Source organism: Solanum lycopersicum, chromosome 11 (genome assembly GCF_036512215.1).
Source record: "Solanum lycopersicum chromosome 11, SLM_r2.1".
NCBI lineage: Eukaryota > Viridiplantae > Streptophyta > Magnoliopsida > Solanales > Solanaceae > Solanum > Solanum lycopersicum.
Window position 1 is genome coordinate 5,631,310 of NC_090810.1, and position 22,698 is coordinate 5,654,007.

Sequence of the window (22,698 nt, forward strand, 5' to 3'; positions counted from 1 at the left end):
AATAAAGCCCAAGCTAGAACATTGCATAAATTGGGATATCAAACACCTTATTTAAGATAAACGACCTAAATGCAAAAGAGCCTCGTTGAGCCAGAGGTAGGCCTAAGCGACACATAAGTGATGCACAATAATTAATTCAAGCCTTATTTGTCAATTTGGAGTTTAGAGTTAGACAATAAAACGACTTTCAATTATTGAAATAATTTCTATTTATTACATCAATCTAGAGATAACTAAAGGGCTAGGGATAACACATGGAGAATAAAAAGAATAATAAAAAAAACTTCAATTATGTTGCTCTCCAATGTTAGGCACAATTTGCTTCCTCATTTCTGGGATAATATAATCGGTGTTGAGGAGGTTGCTAGCCCATCTTCTCTCTGCCTTGATTAAGTGACGATCTGACTCTACGGAGATCAAAGCAGTGAGGCCGCCTAACGGTTCATTTGCTTCTAACTCTCGATTTTTTTAATATCTTTCCACCAAGTCTTCAAAATGGGATTAACTTTGACCACCATTTGCGTGTTTGGAAAGTGAGGGTGAGCCATGACTCTGCAAACAAAGTAACAAACGACTTCTAAACTCCATTTTGACAATGTTGGCTTGATTTAATTATCATGATCACGTTGACACATAAATATGCAATTTGTCTAAGGGTGTTGGGGCCCTTTAGACAATAGGGTGGCTACTAATTATGTGGATTGACATCAAGGGTCAAACCACCTAGGTTTTATGCAGCATGTATGACTTAACCAAGACTTCTAAGAGTAGCTTGACACGGACTTGAAAGGGATTCTATGCGAGAGGCTCGTGGCTTCGCGGTAGTAAAACTATCCACTACGTCCACGCATATGCCGACTCTCTATAATGGGTATTTGAATAAGATTGGAGTAGTTGTGAGAGGTGCAAAGACACAACATCACGAGAACAAAATAAAAAAAAGGAAGAGGGTCCCAATTGAGGGAAGTATGACCGGGATGCCAATTATCAAAGCAATAAACATTTAGCATTTAAATTGGAAAGCGGTAACATATAGGCAGCTTATAAATAATAACTAAATAAATAAGCATGAATAAAGGAAATTAAACATATAAAGATATGAAAACTACACAAATAAAGCAGGAGAATACGAGACTAAACATGTAAGCAAATAAGGGGAAAAGGTGAAACATGATAATAAACAATTAAGGAAAAGGGAAAGGATGGAACATGGAGAGAAGACAATTAATAAGGAAACAAAATAAGCTAAACGTGGTAAACACCTAACAAATAGTGAAATGACAAAAATAAAGTAAACCCCACATAAATAAGCAGTTAACACGTAATGGTAAGAACCTAATATCCCCAGCGGAGTCGCCATTCTGTCGCGCCCCATTTTCGCAGAAAACGGGTTTTGTGCACGACCTAGCAACTCTTTTGGGATTTTTGAGTTTTGGAGTCGCCACCTAACGAAATAAGGCGCGTTAGGGCACCTATCTAACCTAACTATGTCTAACTAAGGTCAACGAGCCAGAGAATTAGGGTAAGGGTTCAAATTACCTCGAGGGGAAGGTGTTAGGCATCCCTCGAGGTCCACAAGTGTGGGTCCCGGCCGTATCTCATGCAATCTATGTGGGGGTACAAGTAGCAATCAAGGTCGTTTATTAATTTATTTAATCTTACTAAGTGATAACAAATACGAAACAATTAAGACTATTTTTCTTATTTATTTAGATATGTAAAGCTAGGTGATGGCAATAAATAAACAATTAAGCTCATTTTATTTATTTTAACATACGACACTATGTTATAAACAAAATTGGCAAATATTAAGCAATTAATATGTGCGAAAATAAAGTTTGAAAATTGATAAGTTTTGAATAGGAATTTTTATTTAAAAAAAAATGTTTGTTTCTTTATAGGGATGATGCCACGATATTATTGATCGCGCTCCTCCACCATAGAAACAATTTTGATTTGAGGTCGGTCTAAAAATAGTTATGTTTTGAAAAATGATTTAAAAGATTTAGTTCACACGTAGGCACATAAACATTTACATATAAATGCACATAATTCTTTTTGAAATTCATGGGAAGTGGTACTTCCGGGGACGCATCGGGTTTAAAAAAATTGGAACTAGACCTCATAGTTCCTTTGACTTTCCCACTAACGATAGGTTAGGAGATAGTACTTTATAATTTATTTCAAAAATAAGCAGAGTCATAATCAATCCAAAATTTAAAGAAAGATTGAATTATGTTGCAAGGTTTTGATATGAAATATTTTTAAACTAAGTAACTTGCTAGATGCATAAAATGATTCTAATAAAAAAAGTTGCATAATGAATGCGGAAATCTTCAAGAGGACAAATAGGATTTCTAATGATATTAACTAATTTTAAGGGGGAGGGCACAAATATGCACAAACAAATTTTGTTAAAAAAAAATTATTTACAAACCTATAGACATGATTTCTAGGTGTTTAAAAAAAACAATGTAACATATATATGCATGATTTTGTAAATGATATGAACAAATTAAACCTTAGACATGGTTTCTATATGACAAGATGATGCTAAAATTATAACATTATTAAAACACCTAATCGGCCTATTAAGTTACTATGATTTGCTTATAACATTAACGGAATCTAGTTTATTATTTTTTAGACTTCATTAACAAAAGTGTCAAGCAAATTGAAAATTGATTAGATTATAACACCTATAAACATTACATCTAGGTGGTTAAAGACAAACTTATAGGCATGATTTCTAAAAAATATAACGAACAAATAAGCATATAAATCCCCCTCCCCTAGACAACCCCAAATAAATTTATTATATGATCTTTAGGGTTACAATTGTTACAACATTCGAATAAATAAAATAGCGAAAAAATAAAAATATATAGATATATATATACATTCAAACAAATAAATAAATCCTTCTTCAGTTAATCTTCAACTTGAACTTCAAATATGAAACCTGTCAAAGTAATTAAATAACTACACAAGTAATCACACTTGTTAGTTAAGGTGAGACCATATGCAATCGTTTAATGACGAATTCTACATACAAAACAATAGCTTACACAAATATGTGAATATGAAGATAATGTAGATGCTAGGAATACAAACCGGTTAAGCAAAACAAATTGATTCACCTTTTACTCGAACGAAGTAGCAAAATAGCGAAGAACACTTGAATATTTATCGGAATATTAATGTGATGTTAAAGTAGCAAGAGAGCAATGAGAGAAGAGAGAGTGATGAGAGAAATTTTTTGATTGAGAGTCAATGAATGTCTTGAGTTCTTGTATGTATGAGCAATGAGAGAATGAGAAAGTTTAAGAATAATGTAGCATTTGTGGTAAGAAAGTAAGAATGAGTTAGAGAATGTGAGTTCTTTTCAAAGATGTCAATGTATGAAAGGAGGGGAGGGAGTCCTATTTATATAGCAAAAAAGGGGGAGCACAATAATGGAAATAAAATAAATCAAGGAGTTAATTATAATACTAATCCTTATTTTCAAAGAGCGCCAAAATCAGAAAATATATAAAAAATTACTAATTTTAAGCAAGTAAGAAACAAACTTAGGAAGGGTAATATTTTGTTTCCTTAAATAAAGAAGAGCCAAAATCAAAGTGATTTCTACCAAATATAGGCGAGTAAGAAATCAGACCCATTTTTAACAGTCACTTAACCATAATACACCAGATAAACTAACAAGGAAAGAGCAATTTTAGACAATTAATTGATTCATTCAAATAAATTAGACATAATTACTAAAGGGTAGAGGAAATTACACTCAGATTTTCTCATATGTAAAAATAATTTCACACAATCAAGTAAATGACGATACAAATATAATCTCGCCTAAATTTAATAATAAGAAACGATTAGTATGCCAAAATTACTACAGGATGCCGAACTAATCAATTGCTAAACTACTAATTGATGTCATCAATACATTAAAATTGAAATCAAAGTAAATTTCATCGATAACTCCAATCAACTATGACATGTATGAACACAAATTATTCATAAAGACGACAATTAGCAGGAATAACCAATTATGTATTATTAAGACTAATTTACAGATATAATAGTGACTTACGGATATTATAGCAAAAAATCAAGATTTGTATTGACAAACTAAAGTCGAGACAAAACATGTGTGCAATCTGAGATCCCAAGCATTACAACACCATATCACACAAATGACTAGGTAATGTGCAATAATAGTGCAACAAGATCAAATCGAATATGTAAAAGCCAAGATTTCTGGCATATTCATCTTATAATAGCCAAAGATGCAATTAAAAATAGAATTTAGATTAAAGCTTACATGGACGAATCTGTGAAGATCCGTCTTCGAACTCAAACTTCCGAAGACTGGAGGAATGGAGACTCGAGGGTCTCGCTGGTCGCTGGCTGCTGCCGGTGGTCTGATTGTTGTTGGTCGTTGTTGTTGCAGTTGCTGGCGGCGCTGGTGTCGGACCATTGAGGCGGAGGAGAAGAGAAAAGGGAGGTGGAGAGATGGAGAGGGGAAGAGGGGTGTCGCTGGGTTGTTTCTCCATCGGAGAATGGCGAAGAGAGAGGAGGGAGTGGCGGCTTCGAAGGAGAGGGGAGGAAGAAGAAAGAGCGAGGGGAGAGAGGGTTGGCTACCACCAGCACGTGGTGGCGAGTCCCGCCAGAAAATGAAGAGGCGACGGGAGAAGAGACGGGAAGGGAGAAGGCAAAGCGGTCGCCGGTGGCTGCTGTTGTTTCGTCGCCGGCTGCTGCTGGCGGGGCTCACAGGCTGCTGGTCAGATGAGGAGAAAAGGAGAAGAAGAGGGGAGGAGAGGAGAGGGAAGAAGAGGGAGGAGAATGGCGGCTTGGAGAGAGAGAGGGAGAGAGTGGCGTCGTCACCTCTGTTCGCCGGAAAATTGGAGAGGAGAGGGGCGGCTGATTTTTGGAGAGGAGAGGAAGAGGGTTGGCGGCTGATGCTGCCAAGGAGAGGGGGGGAGAGAGAGTTAAAAAGTTTTGGTTTTAGTCATTTAGGGTATTAGAATTTAGGAAGAATAGGAGATTAAATCTTGACCGTAGAATTTGATAAGAGATAAAGGGCTAAGATTCGATTTTGAATTTATTTTAAGATGGACGGATGAGATTAAAAGATGATGTTTTGAAATTAGATTGACAAAGATATAGGCTAAAATTGCAATTAAAGTGGCTAGAATTGAAATGAAAGAGATGGCTATGATTGTAATAAAATTTTAATTGAAGTGGCTAGAATTGAAAGGAATTAGAATAAAATAGGCTAGAACTTGAATAATTTCTAAAATATTTTTGTATAATTGAAAATCATTTAAATTTTAAAACATTTGAAATTCATTAATAATTAAAAAAATATAATAATATTTACAATAATTTTATAAAGTAAATGATACTATATAATTTTGAGAAAAGAACGACTAAAACTTTAAAACTTTAAGTAAATTTTAAAAATACGTATTTAGTCGAATATAATCCTAAAATGGTTAAAGGTCGGTCAAAATTGGGTGTCAACAATAAGCTAGATTCAAAACTATTTTGAATTCAAGCCTCAGGTCCGTCCATTAAAGTTGTGCATAAGTGGACACACATCGAGTGATAAATTAATAAAAATGCCATACTTAAGGGATTGTGATGGGATGAATAAGATTCATATACCGTTAAACAGAGGTTTTAGATTCGAGCCTCATTTATGTAAAAAAAAATCCTAGTAGAGAGCACTTTTCTTTAATGAACCTTATACAATACGAATATAGATAAATCGAAATTTCAATAAGAATATTAAACATCAAATACGAAACTAAAGAAAATAAAATATGAAACAATTTATGTATAAGACAATACCAAATGAACCATTTGGTCCCAACAATTTTATTTTATGGCAGTGTCCATAAAGAAATTAAATCAATTTTCCAATGAGTTAAGGTGCATTATCCCCACATTCTATCATAGTTATAAAAATTCCAAACAAAGAGGATCTGCAAAAATCTTTCTTTGAAGGAATTGTAGGTTGGCTTAAATGCAAATGAATGATGAGATATTTTTTCCAATTAAATAATAATGATGTTCGTATCAACTTACATTAGTTATATATATTTCAAAATTTTATCATATATTTATTATTTTTGATCAATATAAGATATCATTGGCTCTTTATTTAACTTAATATTATTATGTAAATATAGTGTTTTTGTTATAAAATCAAGCTCATAAGAATATAATCATAAATAGAAGAAGACAAGAGAAGTAGATAGAAGAAGGAAAATTTTCTTCTTATTCAAGTGTGTTACAATGGTGAATGATATCTCTATTTATAGAGTTGAGATATCATAGTCAAAGGTCACCTTGGAATTATATATAGTTATCATCAAGGTTCATATCACCTTGGAATCTTATCACATTGGAAACACTAATACATGAATCCAATTAGTTTTTGGATAACACTAATGGATCATCCATATAACACAATAGATTTATAACACTCCCCCTTGGATGTCCATAAATAATGTGCCTCGTTAAAACCTTACTAGGAAAAACCCTATGGGAAAAAATTCTAGTGAAGGAAAAAGAATACACATATCTTTTGATACGCACTATTTGTTGCCTCATTAAAAACCTTGCCAGGAAAATCCATTGGGAAAAAAACCTCGGTCAAGGGAAAAAGAGTGCAACGCTTATTATACTCCCTTGATTAAAACATCACTTAATTTCTTGTGATGATGTCTCCAATCTTCGTACATTGTGGTTGGTATATTCTTTTTCAAAGAAAAACCATACATTTCTTGAATATGGTGTGTCATTTATCTCAACCGCACTTTCGACTTGCTTCATGGAGGACTTTTATTTATGCATAGCAACATTTGCTTCATTGATCGCCAGGATATTATTGTACCTCCACATGCAAACACATAGCGTGCTTGAGATAGATCTTTATGCGGATCAGATAAATATTCTGCATCTGCGTAACCAATCAATTTTGTCTTGGATTTCTCGAGATAGAATAAACCCATAACTATGGTCCTTCGAGGATATTTAATCATGTGCTAAACACCATTTCAATGTCCTTTTATCAGGGAGAAACTGAATCTTGCCAGTAAATTTACTGCAAAACAAATATCTGGTCAAATATTGTTAGTAAGATGCACTAGTGCCCTTATTGCACCAAGATAGAGTTTCATCACCAAGAAACTCTTCATCCTTCTTTTGAGATCAAATTGAATCATCATTTATGTCAAGTGATCTCATAATCATTGGGACACTCAATGAATGCGATTTATCCATATAAAATTGCATCCAAACTTTTCAGTGTATGTGCACTGTTAGACAAATATTTTATTTGTCAAATTATCAATCGTAGGTCAAGACAAAATTTTGTCTTACCAAGACCTTTTCATAAAAATACAAGGACAATTAGGGTTATTCTTTTGTACCCTTTTTCTTCCTTGACTATTTCAATCCATATAAGGCTTCTTCAAGCTTTATTGGAAAAGTTTCTTTCAAACTCTTATATGCTTCAGACACCTCGATTGTTTCAAGGATTTTCATATAACTTTCATTGTCTAGCTAGACATTACAATTATTCATTACATACATTCAAGTTTTCATATGTTGCCAGATCAAAACAAACCTCATTGCATCCACCAAAGGAGAAAACATCTCCAATAATGTCAGGATTTTTGCAACAAACCTTTATACCCCAAGGCACAAACCGTATTTGATATCTTACGGTTATACTATTGCATAATAATTTATTTGTATCCCACTGACATTATACCTTGATTTATGGACTACCAGTCCAAAATGTCACTTTTCTAAGTGAAACAAAATATACTTGAATTGTGCATTTTACCTGGTCAACCATTTATCTGTCCACATTATATGACAGATTTGAATTCAAGATCCTCGTCACAATTTATATCATTGAGCGCTACCTCATATTAAAGATACCGTCGACGGTTATTTGATATCGATTCCAACAAGACATAACTTATCGAGATCTGAACCTTTTTCAAGATTTTATGAAGTGTTATGTCAATGTGCTTCTTTATAGCACTTGCCTCATTATCATGACCATATTGATCATTTGCTTCTTCCTTCTTCAAGAAATTTTATATTTGGAATCGATTGGTCTATTACGCTTCCGGCGTATCATAGACTTTGTCCTTCAAGGACTTCACATTGGAGCATTTGCAGCTGAATTATATCATAGGGTCAGTGCATTCATCTGACAACTGATTTGCAATATTATGCAACTGTTTAAATTATCCCTTGAACTTTAAGTTCACATATTTATTTAACGAGGATCTAGATAATTCATAATTAACCTCACACATAATTTTTCAGCTGTCATTCATCTCTCCCCCTAATGTTAGAAAATCTAACATTCATTCCAACCTTATTTGGAAGTTCATCTTTGTGTGTGGTGGAGCAACTAAAATCATAACCGCACATTCAATATTTTAGATGAAAATTATATGGTTACTGACCCTGAACCAATTTTAATGGGGAAACCTTGTTGGTTTGATGCATATATGTGTTGCTACATGTTAAATAAAATTATCTCATACCAAATCTTATTTGGGAGTTTTGTTCACATAACCATGATTTAGCTATAATTGGAGGCATACAATTTCTGCTAAATCAACCAGCATTATCAATATAATTTCATAGTTTGGAACTGTGCTCTTAATTTTAACAATTCGAGCAAACAACCTTACAAAATCAATTTGTAAGTTGACAACAAAATACATGTGACCATCGCATAGATGCATCAATCATATAGTTGCAAATGATCCACATGATATGTGAATGGGCACATATTCACCCTTTTATATGTTCCAAAAATTTTTAGGGGATTACAATCCCAACCTTAGCTGGTACAATGATCATCTTATCAAAAGAACAAGCAACACAAGAGAATTCTTGAAGAATCTTTATTTCTTCATCATATAAATCACTTGAATTCTCAATCACGTTTGCATCACATTTAATCGGAATGGTCAACCAGTCATGCCAACTGATCTTTATTTTAGTACACTTATAATTTACTTTTACATGTGATTTCATCAGCATGTACATGTTTGTATGGAACAAACAAGAGGAAAAGTGGGGTAATCTTTTACATAAACATTTATAACCCTCTTCGGTTGTAATGATATATAGTCTCAATATTTATTTTCAATTCATCCGAAACTAAAAAAGTTTCTTTTGAGACTTACTACAACCCCAATATTATTCCTCTGATAATAGCACAACTCGTTAGAGCTTGCAATTAATTTTGTGTACTATCACATATTACATGACACCATTCCTATGGTGACCATCTCCTTCAAGGAGGAAATTATATTATTATTGTCATGGTCAAAATCATTACGAGCAGGACGTCTTTCTTGCTTTACTTTTGTTGTACCATAGGTACACAACCAATGACAAATTTGTATTGCCACATAATAATGACCACAATCCTTATAGGCAAGAACTATTTCTTTCTTTTTCTCTTTCGGTAGTTCATACCTTAGTGACGTATAAAACGTACAATACAATTAGCCATTTCTGTCAAATAAAATTTATTTCCTCTCAAATCTCCCGTAGAGATGAGAAGTGACATGTATCATTTTTTCTCAAACCTTCCATAGAGGTGAGTTGTGACATATATCCAACCCAGAATAATTTTATCACATCTGGACTCATTCTCTTATAGAATGGTCGAGCATTCACGATACTCATCACAAGTTACATTCTCTTCAAGGAATGAACTAATTATTTATATATATTTCATAAATTTGCATTATAAGCACATTGTCATGGCTTTAAAATTCATCATATTTCCATGACACACCTCAACATCACTTTGAAAGATTAAGTGTACCATCACTTTATCTTCTTGTATCATGATAGAGGATTTATAAACTTGTCAAATTATTGGGTCGACAACATTCATAAGTCCAATGTTCTTTCATACCATTTTGATAATGAAAATTGCCTTCACATTTCGAAGGACTATTTGGAAAACCCATAGTGTCCTTCCTTTTATATTTACCACAATAATGACTATTATAATTCCGTCCATTCATGCTCTTTTTTATATTGTTAATCATTTGTCATCTTTCAGACTAACTATTTACTGCTACCACATTCATATGATAGAATGGAGCAAGTGAACATGCGATTTTAAAATTATCATATGTTGCTACCACATTCTTTTCAAGGAATGGAGCAAATTCAATAGGACGAATTTCAAGACTTTTCATCAAAGCCTTAGTCATCATTATATCATCACTATGGTGCATTGACTCAAACTCGATGTCTTATCCATATAAGGCGTGTTATGCCATAATTCTATGGGACTTGAACCCAATCACGGTACATCAAAACTCGAATTGATGTCTTACCCTTTTGGTGTGATAGAACTTGAATATATCGTCTTATCCTCAAATATTTTTATTATGGTGCATCCGGACTTTAACCTGATGTCTTACCCTTTTGGTGCGATGAAACTTGAATTCATTGTCTTACCCTTAACCAACGGTATAATAAAACGAAGTACAACATGACTCACCCTTTGAGTCTTTCAAAACAATCAAAATAACATTCAAATTCATGTTATTAAAATTTTATACCTTCTTCTATTTAAGAAATTTTGAATAACATGTCATATTCAACCAATAGTAGTATATGTCTTCGGTTCCTGATAATTGTTAGTGACTGAATACTATTTTTATTCTAAATCATAAAAATATTCTAGAAAATACATACCTGATTTTATGCATATAATACTTTGATTCTCATAACGAGATTAACCAAAACATGAGTTAAAGAAAAACTAAAACTCAATCTTAATTGACTAGAGACTAGTGCTGATAACGTGTTATAAAATCAAGCTAATAAGAATATAATCATAAATAGAAGAAGACAAGAGAAGTAGATAGAAGAAGGGAAATTTTCTTCTTATTCAAGTGTGTTACAATGGCGAATGATATCTCTATTTATAGTGTTGAGATAACATAGTCAAAGGTCACCTTGGAATTATACATAGTTATCATCAATGTTCATATCACCTTGAAATCTTATCACATTGGAAACACTAATACATGAATCCAATTAATTTTTGGATAACTCTAATGGATCATCCATATAACACAATAGATTTATAACAGTTTTAAGAAATAATAATAACAAAAACACTAAAAGAAGTTCGACGTTGCCCCTCTTAACTCCATATACTTAACACTTTAGTTAAAAAAGGAAAAGTAGATAAATATACACTCAAACCATTGGTTCCTTTACCGTCCAAAAATTAGAGCATATATGATCTTCACTTTGGCGGAGCCACATTGTTATTAAGAACCCCCTCTGTCGGAAAATTATATTATTTTAGATGATTAAAGTAATTTTTTAGGTATATGTAGTAGATGCCGAACCTCCATAGGCTACTTTGTGTGTCTATTTCTTCAATTTTTTAACCCCATTACTGATAATTTTGGCTTCGCTACTGACTTCAACGGAAAACTAAACATGAACATGTGGTAAAATTTTATCCGTCAATTTGATATTTAATAATTATTTGGTCGGTAGATAAGATTATGATGTAGACGATATGGACACCAAAATTCTAAAAATATAACATATGATATCTGAATATTATTTACTATGTAACGAAGATATATTTGTTCTTTTTTGCTAAAAAATAAATAAATTCCCCACTTCACTCCATTATTAGGGATCGATAGTGTTCCACTAGCTATTCATAGTGTGACTCAAATCCTTAATCTATCAATGGAAGGCAAAAGTGCTCACTTGTTTCTCTAAATAGAAGTTGTAATGATGTTTATATAAACTAATTTTTCTAAAATTTTGTGACTATTAACAATGTGGCCACTTTTAAAAGGGAAACTTTTTTTTTTTTTTTTTGCTCTTTCTTCCTCTCTGTCGAAGTGTTGAAATCAGTGCTTTGAACCAAGAATTCACGAGATTTCCCTGAAATCAGTGCTTTGACATTCATCTTTCTCTGCCCCAAAAAACACCAAACTTACTCACTTTTCCCAAAATGACTATTGCAAAAGAGTCTTGCCACTCTCACAGACTACTTCTTGAAAAAAGACTCTATTTTTATGACTATTCTTCTTTCAGTTTGTGTCACCTTGAAACCCCTTTTGTTTTGTCTTCATTATCTATTCCTGTTACATAGTTGTTTCTTGTAACTTCTACTGAAAAAAAGACTCCATTTTTATGAATATTGAACTCAGTTTTTGTATTTTTAGTAGAAAAGACTCTATTTTTATGACTATTGGTCTTAGTTTTTGTCACCTTGTGAAACCCCTTTTACCTTAGTTTGTGAACTTAGTAAGAAAGACTCCATTTTTATGACTATTTATCTTTCTGTTTTTGTTACAATGAAACCCCTTTTGCCTTTTCTTCATAACTCATTCCTTTTTCATAGTTGTTTCTTGTAATCTTTTTTTGGTTCCCATGGGCTTGGAATTTCAGTTTCCTTAACTTAATCATGCAAGGTTTTCTGTAATTGAAAGTTCATTTTCTTGGTGTGTGGATTAATGGTTGTCTTTGTTTTTGGTTCTTGTTTGATAGATTCATGAATTTAAGATTACCCTTTAGAACTCATGTTTCTGAATCAGTTCATGCATTTCTTGAAATCAAATCACACATTCAGAAGAAAAATCACCTTCTGAAAGTGTGTTTTGAGTTCTGACACTTTCCAAAAAAACCTGTATTTTTTGGGTCTTTTTTCCATGGCTACTTGTTTTAATCCTTTTAGGCTAAGAAGGTCTAAGAGTAAAACATTAGAATTGCCTTCTTCATCTTCAAGAACTCAGTGGAGTTCTTGTGATATGGAAACAATGGATAAGAAAAGATTTGATAGTTTAGAGTCATGGTCAATGATATTAGAGTCTGATAATGTTGAAAGTTGGGAAGTTTGTAAAGAGGATCAAGAAGAATGGACTGCTGATTTGTCTCAGTTGTTTATAGGTAATAAGTTTGCTTCTGGTGCACATAGCAGGATTTATAGAGGAATTTACACGAGCAGTTGCTTTGAAAATGGTGAGGATTCCAACTCATAAGGAGGAAACTAGAGCTAAGCTTGAACAACAATTCAAGTCTGAAGTTCGTCTGCTTTCGCGTTTGTATCATCTCAACATAGTGCAGGTTGCAGTTCCGTTACATTACAGAATGATGATTTTTATGATCTATTATCGTGTTTTCTTGTAATGATAGTTATGCTCTTTTCGTAGTGTATCATGTTTACTTTGTATGCGTCTTTATTGCACGAGGGTGGCATCCAGGCTGCCTTGCACACACCTTGACTATCCTATAGTGAAAGGGTCAGGAAACTGTACTCACTATCTCAATTTATGTGACACTTCTTGCCTAACTTTGACAAACATATATTAAAATGTTCTTTTTCATCACATTGACACGAGAAGAATTGCAACTTATAGTACTTTTCACATAGTTTTTGAATATCTGAATTTTAAGTCGAAAATTATTCAAATTGGCTCTCGTCAAGCAAAAAGTGTCACATAAATTCAAAACTAGAGCAAACATAATCTTTTTTAGTAGATATACAAACTTTTGGGTCCGCATAACTTACTTTAGGTTGGAAGATTGAAACTTTTGAATCCCCATGTTAAAATTCTTGGCTCCGCCACTTTCTATAGTGTACTTGTTTTCTCTCGGTAGCATAGATTCCTATGTAATTCTTCCCACCAAGACTTAGGCAGATGGAAAAAAGTTTTCTTTTTTCTTCCCCATGTTTCCTTGTAGTCTTGTTGTCGGAATAGTAGATATATTTTCCCCCTGCATTTAGTACTATGCAAGACAGTTCTTTACTAACCTTATTAAACACTTCCAGTTCCCAACCCCTTGTGGAACCTAAGTGTTCATTTTATAACTGTATTTCAAAAGGAATTGACTAACTAAATATGCTACAAAAATAACTAGAAAATTGTGACATAACCTGTTAGTAGTAACACATCGTTCTTCTTAGCACAAAAACATTGATGTCTAGTATTTGTTTCGTTATTAAGGAACGTACTCCTTCCTGTGTATTTTCTCCGTTGTTCTAAATACTTAACTTTCGCTGATGGCTAGCTTATCTTCAGCTTGAATATTTGGACAAAATGCTTGAAAAGGCAGAAATATAATAGATTTTACAACTTGTTCTGAATCCGGTGAAGTTCCCCGCGTTCTGTCTCTAGGAGGTTTTTTTCAAATTCATCTTCCCTCTTTTATCTTCATTTGTCAAAATTAATATGCTGTCCAAGACCATCAGCGACATCAAAAAGACAAAAATGAAATAGGTGGGCAAGTAGGCACGAGTCTTGTTACCAACACAAACTTACTCCAACTCTGCCTAGCAGGTGATGAAGTACTCTGGAGATGAAAGTGAGAACGTCTGAAAAATTGCTGGCATTAGTTAGGGAAGCAGCCAGAAACTAATTCAGGAAGTGATTAACTCTTTGCATTTCCCGAGAAAAATAGATCAAGTTCTGTGTAATTTGCGATCCTTGACTCGTAGTGTAATTCATAAGGAAGAATGATCTTTGATTATTTAAGCTTCCCAAACGGGCACTGGCAGTACAAAAGAAAATATTGTCCATTAAGTAGTTCTGTTGTGTGGGATGTTTCAAGTTTTTAGCTTTGTTTTTGTCCAACATTGGTGCGAATCCAATGCCCCGAAAACCTAAGGGTTCCTCCGCAAGGTTTGTCCACGGAGGTTGGTCCAAAGGAACGGATGAGGCTAGGTCCAAAGTTTTGTTTCTGTTAATGAGACTATCAATTTGGAAATGATAATTTTTTTCTTACAGTATATCTTCTTTATCTACAGTTCATTGCTGCTTGTAAAAAGCCTCCCGTATACTGTATCATTATGGAGTACATGTCACAAGGAACTTTGAGGATGTATCTCAACAAGAAAGAGCCTTATTCACTTTCCATAGAAACTATTCTGAGGTTAGCTCTCGATATATCACGAGGAATGGCATATCTTCATTCACAAGGGGTGATCCATAGAGACCTCAAATCAAGTAATTTGCTTCTGAATGACGAAATGCGTGTCAAGGTTGCAGATTTTGGGACATCATGTCTTGAAACACAGTGCCGGGAAACCAAAGGAAATATGGGAACTTACCGTTGGATGGCACCAGAGATGATCAAAGAAAAACCTTATACTCGCAAAGTTGATGTATATAGTTTTGGAATTGTGCTTTGGGAGCTCACAACAGCTCTGTTGCCATTTCAAGGAATGACACCTGTGCAAGCCGCTTTTGCTGTTGCGGAGAAGGTTAGGTTCTAAAGCTGATTCTCTAATAACTGAATTTCTAGTTGACTTTCCTTTAAGACTCTTCTGGACATATTTTTGTTTTCCTTTTCCCATTCATTGGAAATTTGATGAACTTATTAGCAAGAACAATTCTTCTCGTCCTATGCTCGATTAACTCGCCAAGAACGAAAGTGACCTCCATTTTAACATTTTCTTTGTTACTTGATGACGGGGTCCCTAAATTTTGCCCGTTGTAAGTTACAAGTAGAGGAAGCATACTAAGCACCTTGTTGAACAGATGACATTATTTAGTACTTTTAGCCAAAAAATATGTATTGTTCAGAAGAGTTTTTGTGCACCCCTTCTTATGCCGTCCTTTGATGAGTAACCAGAGAAACTCGTTTTCTTCTCAGCCTTGAGCTGAACTCTAGTTCGTTGTACAATAGGTTCTTCAGAAGATATTGGCTATTAATATATCTGAAAAGTTTGAAAACCTTGTTGCTCAGACTCTTTCAAAATGTTACTGGATATGTGTCAGATCCTCCAAAACTAGTGCATTTAAGAGTGTCAGACACGGGTGTATCAACATTTGGAGAGTCCGAGCAACATAGGACTTTGAAATGCTCTTTTTCTCATTATTGCTCCTAGTTCTTGATGTATATGGTGTGGGAAAAGGCATGCTTGGACACAGCATTATTACAAAAGCATCGCTTAATTATCAAATGCTCTCTTCTCTATGACACACGAGGTCACTCATTTGGAATAAAACTCCAGATTCCCGATAACTAGCAATAGTCTCCTTTCACTATTTAATGATGGTTTGTGTCCCCTTTAGGGGCGCATAAGCGTGCATGATGAAGTGTCCATGGAGGTTTAAGTGTTTCCGAATATAGGACGGTGCATGACACACAATGATCCTAAATTCGGTACAGGATTATTTCCAAATTTTCGAGAATAAGAGAGAATTCATCTTCGAAATGTTATGGAGAAATCAAAAAGGAGGAGGTCCTAGTACTGATTTCTTGTACCTTTATATGTGGTATAATTTTCTCTATACGAAGTATAATCTTCCAACGAAGGGTGTTCAACTGACCACCCTTCGGTCTAATATAGCTCTGCCACTGGACCTCTACACATTAATAGAGCTAACTTGTCCATTGCCTGACAGAGCTAATAGATATATTGAACTGTTTTTATCATTTTTATTCTATATTCTTCCGTTTTATATAGTTTTTTCACTAATTTACAGAACGAACGACCACCTTTGCCAGCCAGTTGTCAACCAGCACTTGCACAACTCATAAAACGTTGCTGGGCAGCGAACCCCTCGAAGAGGCTAGACTTCACAGACATTGTTTCTGCTCTAGAGAAATACGACGAATGCATCAAGGAAGGCCTTCCACTGACTCTCCATTCAAGACTAGTCAGTCGGAATGCGATTCTTGAACGATTGAAAGGCTGTGTATCCTTGAGTTCATCTGTAATTATACATGTCTAACTCTTTTTTACCAAACAAATAATTGTAATTTGTCTTTGATCATCAAAGCCTTTTGGTTCTCCAATAGGTTTAGTAAATTACAACTTGTATATAAATATTAATGTGTAGTTATCAAATTTGTGATGTTTAACATTATTGTGAATGGTCTGCTGGTGGCATTTCATGTATGTACCTAATTATATATGTTACCTTTTTTTGGACTAATTTGTGATAAAGGTGGTTGTTGAGTGGTTGAATATCGCGGAGAATTTAAAATTTATGAGTTTCTATAACGACCTTAGTTACTATTGTGAGTTTACCATTAAATACTTATAGATACATGAACATATTCATTGTAATCTTGGATCTTGAGAGGATTGAATGTATTCAGATCTCTGTGAAATAAAGAGGTTGTTTTCGATAGACTCGGCATAATAACGCATTATCAAAACATGCTAGAAAAAAAATAAAGAGAGCAAAATGAATCCGATTATTGATAGAATCGGGGCGGATTCAATCTATTGACAAATGAAAACTCTATCTTTTTTGAAAAAGTTATTGAATTCACGTGAACTCGAACTCGTAATGTGACTTTAGATTCCCTAGTTGAATAAGCTCTTTCAAGAGAGATTCTACGAGGAGAACATTATTGGTATCTTGAACTACTAAAATATCATAAAATTATTTCATTGTATATTTTATTTTAGGTGCACCAACTACATCTTGAATAGTGCTACATCAACTACACCTCAATTCGAAGCAAGTGAAAGTTCGTTATATGAATTTTTATTGGTCATATATTACTTCATGTAAATGCAATCCAAAATCATTATTATATTTGAAAAATAAAAATAAAAAGAGTAATTAAATTTCAAATAAGTTAGAATCAGCTATATGAATTCTAACGGATTATGGTATTTCATTTTAATTAAGTCAATAAATTAGCAATGAATTTGGTAGGCAAGTGTCTTTTTTTTTAAGAGTTAGTAGACTTTCAATTCAGCTAGAGGAGTTTTTGAGTGGTTGGGTAGACTCTTTTCAAACTATTAAAATATCATAAAATTACTCTATAGTGTAATTGAAGTTTGGCTTATTTTAAATGAATAATAGTACTAATTAATTAAAGTGAGTTTCAATACTTAGTGCTTTGTGTACTTTGGATACAAGGAGGAGGATGTGTATATAGTTTTATTTTTATTTTGTGATATTTTTTATATATTATCGACTCAAGTAAAATATATTAATATCAAAGATTGAAAAGAAAATATAATAGTAAAAAAGTTGTGCTGAAAACAACGTAGAAAGACCAGTATTAATAATAAGATAATATAATAACGAAAGCAAAGAAAACAATATATAGTAGTAAAAATAAAGAAAAGATAGTATGAAAGTAATTATATATCCGATTTGGCCTATGGACGAATATGGAAGCATACGTTTCATGCTTGTTTTAGTAATAGCAATGAAATTTCCCAATATCATGTTAAGAATAGTTACGATTTTCAGAAGAAGATGTCATTCGTTTGATGAGAAATAAAAAGGAATACCAAAAATTTGAGTTGTTGAAGCTAAAGCAGCTATTTTCAAAGTAATTAAAAGAAAAGCAACGACTGAAGTGAGAGAGTCGGAGTCGAAAAGAGGATTCCTCACTTCTTTCTCTCATTCAAAATCGTGTATGAGACTTTCATCAAAGAAAACTAGATAACACTTACCTACCTCACTAACCTGCTATCTTAATTCTCAATATCTAAATTATTTAGAATTATATCTTCGATAATTTATCAAATAATATATAAAAATTTAAGATGCTTTAGAAGTTCACATTTTTCAATATTGTTGTTGACTTGATTTCAATTGTAGAATTGTTGAACAACAAGTTGACTCTAATTTCTGGTAAAATTTCTCATTCTTAGACTTAGTCTTTTAGGTTTTATACAGTTTGGACTTTTTCATATTTTTTTTATTGACTAATTATATTCATAGACTCCCATTAATGACTTTTACTATCTTATTTTATTCTATTTTTATCATAGTAAAACACGTCAGAATATTTTCTTACTTGTTAATTAAGATTAGTAAGATAAAACCTAATCTTTTATAAGAATTTAAAGTTTTTAATAAAAAATTGCCAGACATTATCTCTATTCTCAACTATATTTCATTAGTCTAAAGAATTAACATAAGAATTTATGAGTTTAACTTTTAAGATTAACAATAAAATTTATTATATTTTGTGGATTTTTTTTTAAATTCTGAAAAAAAAAAATTAGTCAAATTCGTCAGGCAGATATTTAGAAAAAGCTAACAATCGTAATCATCATGAATTCAAAAGTGGCAAAATAACATCACAAAAATGTTAGTTGATCAACCATAGGGTTTGTCTCTATTTGAAGAACTTGCATTTGACCAAATCAAATTCTTTTTTTCGTTAGCGGTAATTTATTTATTTATTTTGAAGCTTAACTAATTAATTTGAATTTATATCAAAAATTTTGTTTTAAAAATAAAATATTCTTTATGATTCAGAAAATGATTCTGTTCTATAAACTTAATTTGAAATATCTATAGTTAAAATGAAAAAATACTTATCGCTTACAAATTTGAAATATCGATATTCTAAAAAAATTAAAGGAATTTACAAATTTCATAGTTTGATGAACGTAATAACTAGTAAATTCTTGATTTCATGTTCTTTCGGTTATACAAAAAAGTATATCGATATTTAAAACTTATTAATCTGATTAAATTAAAAAGCCAAATAAGGCCAATAGAAGGTAAAGCATATGTCGATATTTTTTATTTATTTTTAGAGTACAATTTCTTTTTATCTCAACACGTATTTATTCTAAGATCGTTTTAAATAATGTTATGATACGATAAATGAAGCCTTTAAAGAATTTTGAGCTTTGCTTTTGTTGTTTTAGCTATTATTATATAATATAAGCTCCCCACAATAATATAATTTTATAATATGGTCAAGGCATAACTATAAAGTACCATTTTTAGAAAATTATATACATAAAATTAATTTTTTAAATATTAAATTCTATTTATTCTTTCTATGTATATTATTTCTTTTACATATTTCAAATCTAGTTTAATAAAAAATTCACTACGTCATAATATAAATATTGGTGTACAAATTCACATTGAAGCTTTGACTAAATTTGATTCGCGCACTGCAAGGTGCCTGACCCATTAAGAGGTGGTATTTCCTACAGAATTTTTTTCATAGCAGACTCAAAATCGAGATTTCTGATTAAAGGTGAAACACTCTTACCAGTGCACCTAAATTAATGTTCGTTCCGTCATTATATATAACGCTTCCTTCCATGCAGTATATTGTTGGATATGGTGACAATTAATTAATTTACCTATTTATTTTTCTTGGTTTAACTCAATAAGATAAGATCTTGTCAAGTGATTGTGGTGACAAAGTTACAAAACTCTAAATTGGATTAATCTAATTTGGAATATTGTAACATATAAAGTTCTATGTAATTTGGACCCATTATGTTATTTTTTTCATAAATATATTACCCCACAAACTCCAGCATATATAATTATTATTTTTTTATTTATTATGTTTAGAGGTAAATTTAAAATTTACTTAATCTGAATAACGTCACATAAAAAATATGTTTTAATGGACATGATCAAACAATTAATATTAGAGTTGATAATTCGACTGATTAGACAATAAAATGATGGCATAAGGCTCTGCTAAGTTGTTCTATTCGTCTACGAGCTGATTTACTATCTTTATACATAATTTAAAATGTATATACGTAACGCGAAGCATGTAAGCTTTGAATAATACGAGTGAAACACAATTAATCATAGATATACCCATAAAATCTTGATAATAAATCATGTGAAATTTAATTTAAAAACGATATCATACTATATTAAAAATATCTTTAGCCTGTAACGAGTTTGATATCTTTTTTTAAATATAAAAGCAGGCATGATCAATTCAGAAATGATGCTAATTAGTTATGAACTTATAATAAGTTCAACTCAAACTCAACATTTATTAAACAATATTAATTCTTGTTTAGTTCATTGTTTGACTTCATTTCAAAAAATTTAAGAGTTTTAATTCTCAATATAGTAATTTGGTGTTCCATTTGGTATTTGGTATGTCACGAGGACTCAACTAATTTGAATTAGTCCCGAAAAATTTCACTTTAAGGGTAAATTATTTTTTTTATCAAAGATAATTTCATATTCAGAACTTAAATTAAAAATTTCTATTTAGTATAGGAGAAATTATACTACTTTACCACAATCTTTACCAGTAAGAATTAGTATATTATTGTTCTTACGTAATGAAATAATTAATTTAATTAGAATAAGTCGTGAGAAATGAGACAATATAACATTTGTTTTAAGTGTTTAATTATTAATAAACTCTAAAGTAATTAAAAAATTTAAATTCTAGTAAGAGAAATTAAAGTAAGACACTAAAAAATCGCATCGAATCCTAAAAATTACAGTACACGATTTAGAATTTGATTGAGAATAATTCCTTTTTACCCCTCTTAATTCAAATATTTGACATTTAACAAATGTTAGGAATTTAAACATGTGATGTGTATGTCTAATTTTAAGATAACGCGTTATACTTTTACCGCTAAATCAAAGATAAATTTTACAAAAAATAAAAGTAGAAACACAATAAAAAGAAAGCTTACTTGGAATTTAAATAATTATGTAAAAAGGAAAGAATAAATTCCCCCAGGCTAAGACTCAAAAAAGAAGAATATTTAAAAGGCAATTTTGGAATTAAGTGTCTTAGTGCTTTATATTTTAGCTTTAATTCATGTTAACTTTGCCCACCTTGTTAATGCTTTGTTGACATCATTTTTTCACAAAATAAAAATAAAGAGCAATTTTTTTGGAAGAAAAAATAAATAAAGATGTGAATTCTAGCAAATAAAATGTAAATAATCATTGTAAATTCATTTAGCCCTAAGAAACTTTTATATATATATATATATACACACACACACATATCGCGATAATAATTAATTTAGATTTATATGATATACAGATAAATTTGTTAAAATAGAAAATGTTCAATCTAAATGTATAAATATCTAATTTTAGGTTTATCATTTACATCATATTAATAGTGTGAAAAATTCAAAAAGTTTTATCAACTTCAAAATTAGGCATGTGAAGATGAAATTTAAAGATAACCTAACTTTATACATGAATATACGTATAATTAAAGTTTAATTAATTTTTTTCTATATTTTATGATTCAATTATATTAGCTTGTCTTTTACTTGGTAGAGAGGGGGGCAAATATTCTACAAATAAGTCAACTTGCAAATAGGTTTTCAACTAATAAGATTCTCAATGCTAATTGAAGATTAACAAGAAATACTGAGATTATTTCAAGGATTAGATTGAGACAATTAGTATTTCCTTTTTTCCAAGTGTCCCTAAGAATATATATTAAAATTATGATAATACAAAATTGCATTTACATATTATAATCATCGTATAATGCTTTATGTTTTAATTTACGTGCTACAGTTTGAATTTTGAGTCAGACAATATTTCGATCATGGATAAAATATTTAAAAATAATGAAAAATTATATAAATTTACTATAAATCATAATATAATTGACGAGTCAAGATATAAAAAATATAAAATTAAAAAAAAATTATTTTAGTTTCAAAAATCAAAAAATATCACATTAATTGAGACAAAAAATATTAGATAACTATATCACATCAAGATACGAAAGTTACCATTAATTGGATTTATTGAATTTTTTTTTCATTTTTCACACCAAACTTACTATAGACAACCAAAATATTTAATCAAAGTTGGTAGTGTTAGTATTACCAAACCCACATTAACACTTGGTACTATTATTATATCATACATTCTTTTATATAACGAAATATAATTG

At 31.6% G+C, this 22,698-nt stretch overlaps 1 long non-coding RNA gene and 1 pseudogene across 1 annotated transcript; one reads left to right on the top strand and one right to left on the bottom strand.

The window, feature by feature from the left end:
• Positions 1–1,593: 1,593 nt before the first annotated feature.
• LOC138339591 (uncharacterized) lies at positions 1,594–4,992 on the bottom strand. The gene is made up of 2 exons (XR_011212443.1): positions 4,325–4,992; positions 1,594–2,982 (listed from the first exon to the last, which is right to left on the bottom strand). It is a non-coding gene; the product is annotated as an uncharacterized lncRNA (long non-coding RNA).
• A 7,618-nt stretch (positions 4,993–12,610) lies between these two features.
• Positions 12,611–16,991, top strand: LOC101251143 (serine/threonine/tyrosine-protein kinase HT1-like; annotated as a pseudogene).
• The last annotated feature ends 5,707 nt before the right edge of the window (positions 16,992–22,698 follow it).